We start from the raw sequence: 8,235 nt of genomic DNA, 5'->3' as shown, positions 1-8,235 counted from the left end.
GCCGATTTTTCATGAATTTCCATATGACCCATAGGGTCCCTTTCTTCATACAAGCTTGCCTAGGGCGATCGGTCAAAACTTGTCTTACTATTCGATTGGTCTTCGCAGTTTCACCCTAGGCAATTCGCCTAGGTCTGTCTTCTTGAGGAGGCCAAAACCCGAAATAAGGAGGTCTGGCCGACCCTGAAACCTCCCCTGTCTTAACTACACTAACCCGATTTTTCAGGGTCCTCAGCGCCATACAACTTTGCCTAGGTCACTTGCACTCTTGACTTAGGCCATCTGACTTGGTCCGTGTTTCTTCCTAGGGTTCACCTAGGTACTTTGCCTTGCTTGATGTGGTAACTTTTTAGTGTAGTTCTGACATCCCAATTTTGGGACTTAGCCGATTTTTCATGAATTTCCATATGACCCTAAGGGTCCCTTTCTTCATACAAGCTTGCCTAGGGCGATCGGTCAAAACTTGTCTTACTATTCGATTGGTCTTCGCAGTTTCACCCTAGGCAATTCGCCTAGGTCTGTCTTCTTGAGGAGGCCAAAACCCGAAATAAGGAGGTCCAGCCGACCCTGAAACCTCCCCTGTCTTAACTACACTAACCCGATTTTTCAGGGTCCTCAGCGCCATACAACTTTGCCTAGGTCAATTATACTCTTGACTTAAGCCATCTGACTTGGTCCGTGTTTCTTCCTAGGGTTCACCTAGGTACTTTGCCTTGCTTGATGTGGTAACTTTTTAGTGTAGTTCAGACATCCCAATTTTGGGACTTAGCCGATTTTTCATGTATTTCCATATGACCCGTAGGGTCCCTTTCTTCATACAAGCTTGCCTAGGGCGATCGGTCAAAACTTGTCTTACTATTCGATTGGTCTTCGCACTTTCACCCTAGGCAGTTTGCCTAGGTCTGTCTTCTTGAGGAGGCCAAAACCCGAAATAAGGAGGTTCAGCCGACCTAGAAACCTCCCCTGTCAGAACTACACTAACCAGATTTTTCAGGGTCCTCACCGTCATACAACTTTGCCTAGGTCACTTGTACTCTTGACTTAGGCCATCTGACTTGGTCCGTGTTTCTTCTTAGGGTTCACCTAGGTACTTTGCCTTGCTTGATGTGGTAACTTTTTAGTGTAGTTTCTGACATCCCAATTTTGGGACTTAGCCGATTTTTCGTATATTTCCATATGACCCATAGGGTCCCTTTCTTCATACAAGCTTGCCTAGGGCGATCGGTCAAAACTTGTCTTACTATTCGATTGGTCTTCGCACTTTCACCCTAGGCAGTTTGCCTAGGTGTAGCTTCTTGAGGAGGTCAAAACCCAAAATAAGGAGGTTCAGCCGACCCAAAAACCTCCCCTGTCTGAACTACACTAACCCGCATTTTTCAGGGTCCTCAGCGCCATACAACTTTGCCTAGGTCACTTGTACTCTTGACTTAGGCCATCTGACTTGGTCCGTGGTTTCTTCTTAGGGTTCACCTAGGTACTTTGCCTTGCTTGATGTTGGTAACTTTTTAGTGTAGTTCTGACATCCCAATTTCGGGACTTAGCCGATTTTTCGTATATTTCCATATGACCCATAGGGTCCCTTTCTTCATACAAGCTTGCCTAGGGCGATCGGTCAAAACTTGTCTTACTATTCGATTGGTCTTCGCACTTTTCACCCTAGGCAGTTTGCCTAGGTGTAGCTTCTTGATGAGGCCAAAACCCAAAATAAGGGAGTTCGGCCGACCCAAAAAACCTACCCTGTCTAAACTACACTAACCAGATTTTTCAGGGTCCTCAGCGCATACAACTTTGCCTAGGTCACTTGCACTCTTGACTTAGGCCATCTGACTTGGTCCGTGTTTCTTCCTAGGGTTCACCTAGGTACTTTGCCTTGCTTGATGTGGTAACTTTTTAGTGTAGTTCAGACATCCCAATTTTGGGACTTAGCCGATTTTTCATGTATTTCCATATGACCCATAGGGTCCCTTTCTTCATACAAGCTTGCCTAGGGCGATCGGTCAAAACTTGTCTTACTATTCGATTGGTCTTCGCACTTTCACCCTAGGCAGTTTGCCTAGGTGTAGCTTCTTGAGGAGGTCAAAACCCAAAATAAGGAGGTTCAGCCGACCCAAAAACCTCCCCTGTCTAAACTACACTAACCAGATTTTTCAGGGTCCTCACCGTCATACAACTTTGCCTAGGTCACTTGCACTCTTGACTTAGGCCATCTGACATGGTCCGTGTTTCTTCCTAGGGTTCACCTAGGTACTTTGCCTTGCTTGATGTGGTAACTTTTTAGTGTAGTTCAGACATCCCAATTTTGGGACTTAGCCGATTTTTCATGTATTTCCATATGACCCATAGGGTCCCTTTCTTCATACAAGCTTGCCTAGGGGCGATCGGTCAAAACTTGTCTTTACTATTCGATTGGTCTTCGCACTTTCAACCCTAGGCAGTTTGCCTAGGTGTAGCTTCTTGATGAGGCCAAAACCCAAAATAAGGGGGTTCGGCCGACCCAAAAACCTACCCCTGTCTAAACTACACTAACCAGATTTTTCAGGGTCCTCAGCGCCATACAACTTTGCCTAGGTCACTTGTTCTCTTGACTTAGGCCATCTGACTTGGTCCGTGTTTCTTCCTAGGGTTCACCTAGGTACTTTGCCTTGCTTGGTGTGGTAACTTTTTAGTGTAGTTCTGACATCCTCATTTGGGACTTAGCCGATTTTTCGTAAAATGCCATATGACCCATATGGGTCCTTTCCTTCATATAAGTTTGCCTTGCTTGGTGTGGTAACATTTGAGTGTAGTTCTGACATCATCATTTTGGGACTTAGCCGATTTTTCGTAAAATACCATATGACCCATATGGGTCCTTTCCTTCATATAAGTTTGCCTTGCTTGGTATGGTAACATTTGAGTGTAGTTCTGACATCATCATTTTGGGACTTAGCCGATTTTTCGTAAAATACCATATGACCCATATGGGTCCTTTGCTTCATATAGTTTGCCTTGCTTGGTGTGGTAACATTTGAGTGTAGTTCTGACATCCCCATTTTGGGACTTAGCCGATTTTTCAATCAATACCATATGACCCATCAGGGTCCTTTGCTTCATATAAGTTTGCCTTGCTTGGTGTGGTAACATTTGAGTGTAGTTCCCCATTTTGGGACTTAGCCGATTTTTCGTAAAATACCATATGACCCATCAGGGTCCTTTGCTTCATATAAGTTTGCCTTGCTTGGTGTGGTAACATTTGAGTGTAGTTCTGACATCCCCATTTTGGGACTTAGCCGATTTTTCGATCAATACCATATGACCCATCAGGGTCCTTTGCTTCATATAAGTTTGCCTTGCTTGGTGTGGTAACATTTGAGTGTAGTTCTGACATCATCATTTTGGGACTTAGCCGATTTTTCGTAAAATACCATATGACCCATCAGGGTCCTTTGCTTCATATAAGTTTGCCTTGCTTGGTGTGGTAACATTTGAGTGTAGTTCTGACATCACCATTTTGGGACTTAGCCGATTTTTCGTAAAATACCATATGACCCATCAGGGTCCTTTGCTTCATATAAGTTTGCCTTGCTTGGTGTGGTAACATTTGAGTGTAGTTCTGACATCCCCATTTTGGGACTTAGCCGATTTTTCGATCAATACCATATGACCCATCAGGGTCCTTTGCTTCATATAAGTTTGCCTTGCTTGGTGTGGTAACATTTGAGTGTAGTTCTGACATCATCATTTTGGGACTTAGCCGATTTTTCGTAAAATACCATATGACCCATCAGGGTCCTTTGCTTCATATAAGTTTGCCTTGCTTGGTGTGGTAACATTTGAGTGTAGTTCTGACATCACCATTTTGGGACTTAGCCGATTTTTCGTAAAATACCATATGACCCATCAGGGTCCTTTGCTTCATATAAGTTTGCCTTGCTTGGTGTGGTAACTCATGAGTGTAGTTCTGACATCCCCATTTTGGGACTTAGCCGATTTTTCGTAAAATACCATATGACCCATCAGGGTCCTTGCCTTCATATAAGTTTGCCTTGCTTGGTGTGGTAACATTTGAGTGTAGTTCTGACATCCCCATTTTGGGACTTAGCCGATTTTTCGATCCATACCATATGACCCATCAGGGTCCTTTCCTTCATATAAGTTTGCCTTGCTTGGTGTGGTAACATTTGAGTGTAGTTCTGACATCCCCATTTTGGGACTTAGCCGATTTTTCGTAAAATACCATATGACCCATCAGGGTCCTTTGCTTCATATAAGTTTGCCTTGCTTGGTGTGGTAACATTTGAGTGTAGTTCTGACATCCCCATTTTGGGACTTAGCCGATTTTTCGTAAAATACCATATGACCCATCAGGGTCCTTTGCTTCATATAAGTTTGCCTTGCTTGGTGTGGTAACATTTGAGTGTAGTTCTGACATCCCCATTTTGGGACTTAGCCGATTTTTCGTAAAATACCATATGACCCATCAGGGTCCTTTGCTTCATATAAGTTTGCCTTGCTTGGTGTGGTAACATTTGAGTGTAGTTCTGACATCCCCATTTTGGGACTTAGCCGATTTTTCGTAAAATACCATATGACCCATCAGGGTCCTTTGCTTCATATAAGTTTGCCTTGCTTGGTGTGGTAACATTTGAGTGTAGTTCTGACATCCCCATTTTGGGACTTAGCCGATTTTTCGATCAATACCATATGACCCATCAGGGTCCTTTGCTTCATATAAGTTTGCCTTGCTTGATGTGGTAACACATGAGTGTAGTTCTGACATCCCCATTTTGGGACTTAGCCGATTTTTCGATCCATCCCATATGACCCATCAGGGTCCTTTTTCTTCATATAAGTTTCCCAAGACTTAGTGCTTTTTTCCTTTGAACACCAATATCACCCTTGCGGGTATCTTTGATCTTCTCACTTTGTATTGACCGAATGTAGGTCTTGCCATGCCAAACATATAATTGTTCTACACTAAGTCTCTATCTCGTACCGCCAGCTCGGTACATTCGATCAACCTGCCCTTAAGGCACCCGGGACTTAGCCATTTTTTCACATTTCACATTGGATTTTCGCCTCTCGTGGTAACAATTTCAGACTTTGACTCACAATAACACCCAAACGGTCACATGCTAGCGCTTTGCTTGGAAGGAATTATAGTTAGCGCTACCTTTTCTCTTTCCATCGATACCTTGTTCGTTCCATTCCATGCCATACAGCCGAAGTTATGATGTTTCCCGTTTTCCATATCATGTGGAGCTTATGCTCTGGGAAAACCATCTAACACCTGTACCACCCTTTTAGGTACCACCGATCTCGAGACTATGTTCGGGAAAAATATAGGTTATAACATGCCCAACTTATAATTGTTCTACACCAAGTCTCTATCTCTTACCGCCTGCTCGGTATTTTACTCGTAAGTCCAAATTTCACAACTTGTACTTTTTGGCCCAATGTACTCGAGTTTCAATTTTGGTAACATTTTTCGACTTTGACGCTTAATAACTTCCAAATCATGCTAGTTAGCGCTTTGCTTTCTTCTAGTCGTATCTAGCGCTGGGTGTTACCTTTCCAAAACATATCCTAGCTCTACAATCCATGCCATACAGCCGGAGCTACATGGTGCACAAGTCAAATCCATTTTAGCCATGTTTCATTTTTGCTAATTTTTGACCACTCGTATCACCCTTCCAGAGTGGTCCGATCTTCTCGCTTTCTATGGACGTCTTTTAGGTCTCGTAGAGGCAAGCTTATAAGTATTCTACGTCAACCCGCTATCTCTTACCGCTTGCTCGGTATTCTTGGTCTTGTGTGATTTTTGGCCATTTTGGTATTATTTTTCCACTTTGTCGCTTAATAACTCAGTTTTGCTCAACACTTAGCGCTTCGGTTGTTTGGGATTATAGTTAGCGCTCGGTTCGACCTTTCCAACACTGATCTAAGCTTGTCGATCCGTTCCATACAGCCTGAGTTATTCGCGATACCGTGTTTCAATCCATTTCTCAAGTCTCGTTTTGGTCCAACTTTGAACCAGCCATATCACCCTGATGGGTACCTCCGATCTTCTCGCTCTATATTGGCCAAAGTTAGGTCTTGTGGTAACGTACTTATGATTGTTCTACGCCGTGTTCGTAGCTCTTATCGTTCGCCCGCTATTTTCGATCATAAGGTGAATTTTCGCCTCTAAACCACCATTTTTCACCTTTGCCCTCTAATATGACCGACTTGCTCAACACCTAGCGCTTCGCTTGGTAGGACACATAGCTAGCGCTCGTCAAGACCTTTCCAACGCATATCCAAGCTTTCCGATCCGAGCCATACAGCCTGAGCTATAGGCGATACCGTTTTTCATATTTTCTTGGTCACATGCACTTTAGGGTACCCCTTTTTGCCTTTGACCCTTAATACCTCCTCCGGGTCACTAGTAGGCGCTCAGCTTGGTAGGAAACATAGCTAGAGCAGGCCTTCACCTTTCCAAAACTGCCGAAAGTGTACCGATCCGACATCTAGAACCAAAGTTATGGTCATTCCCATCATGCTCTACTTTCATGGTCAACCTCCACCAAGCACACCTAGGTTGGACCAACTTTCACCAACTCATCTCGAACCCCAAATTTGCTTCGACCTACTAGGTTTCCCTAGTAAAGTGGTCAAAACATCCATTACAACACGACTGGTCTTTCTGGTGGTCGACCTAGGCGACTTTGTTCGACGACCACCACCCCATGGAACTAAAAGACGTCCCTTGATACGGACCACCGATACATTTTCCGGCCTGTCTAAACTACACTCATCGAAATTTTTTTGGGTCCCCACCGTCATACAAGTTTGCCTAGGTCAAGTTTTTCTTCCGGATCGGCCGCGGACCTCACTTTTCATTATCTAGGGAGGCCATAGGGCCCCAAAAGGGGTTTTTTAAAATTTTCGACACTTTCGACTTTGGTCGGATTTTTTCCGATTTTGGTCCGACCTAGGGACTTGGTGGTCCAAGGAGCCTCGGGACCAAACTTTTTTCTCAGGGGTCCCTACCTCCATACAACTTTGCCTAGGTAAATTTTTTGTTCCAAATCGACCGCGGATTTCACTTTTCAATATCTGGGGCTCGTGTAGAGTCCGAATATGAGGTTTTCTCATTTTTCGACATTTTCGACTTTTTTCGACTTTTTTCGGGTTTTTCGACCTAGGGGTCCGCCGAACAAATTTTGGGTCAAAAATTTTTATTGAACTAGTCGAAAGTACGCAAAAAGATAAGACTTTTTGCCGAAGACACCATGCCCCGGAACCGACTCCTTCCCCTTCAAAATTGGGGACAAACGTGATTTTTGAAACTTTTCCTTAGGGAGCCCAAGACTTAGAAAATTTTCAAATTCTCGATTTTTCGATTGCGAGCTAGCGCTTTGCGGTCTTCGGCAATGTTGTAGATCTCGACGAGATAAAACTTTTTGGTCAAGGGACATTTTGCCCTCCGACCCCTCCTTCCCCCCGCAAATCGCACCACAAAGTGCAATTTTTGCATTTTCACCTCTTTGCATGCACTGTTCGGCCCAAATGGCCACTTTCTATGGGTCTGAGCGCTTTGCGGTCTTCAGCAAACTTTTAGAGCGTACCAAGCCCTAAATATAATTGTTCTACACCAACTTCGTACCTCTTCATCCCTGGCCGCTATTCGCGTACCAAGGTAATTTTTGTTCATTTTATCAACATTTTTCATCTTTGACTGTTTATATCGGCCTTGCCATGAACCGATAGCGCTTCGCTGTGTTCTAACGTAAGTTAGTACTACTCAATACCTTTCCAAATCATGTCTTAAATTGTCATTTGCTTGCTTACAGCCGGAGCTATGAGCGATACCGTAAAAAGTACCGAAACTTGGAAAAATCCTTGGATCGCCCATATCCCCCCTTTGGGGACCAGATATCGAAAAAAGTTCTTATTCAAAAAGTTGCGCCTTAACGTGTTCTAGTTATGCCTAGAACATTTCACTTCGCTAGCTGGCCTGCAACTTAGCCGTAATTGGGATTTTAGGGTGTTCATGGAGGGCCCATTTCCTGCGACTTGGTATCTTTTGGGCCCTATGTTTCTCTAATATCTCCACAAGTTTTCCAGATAGCTTTCTCATACTTTCAGGGTGCCTAGAGCACCTCAAGACCTTTCCAACGCTATGCCGTTCGCCTCGCTCGGACATCTACAGCCGAAGTTATTCGAGGTACACGGTACCTTACCCTGTTTTCTCAGTACTTGGTCGAAAATTTC

Source organism: Anopheles ziemanni (genome assembly GCF_943734765.1).
Source record: "Anopheles ziemanni chromosome X unlocalized genomic scaffold, idAnoZiCoDA_A2_x.2 X_unloc_58, whole genome shotgun sequence".
NCBI lineage: Eukaryota > Metazoa > Arthropoda > Insecta > Diptera > Culicidae > Anopheles > Anopheles ziemanni.
Note: the sequence above shows the minus strand (reverse complement) of the source record.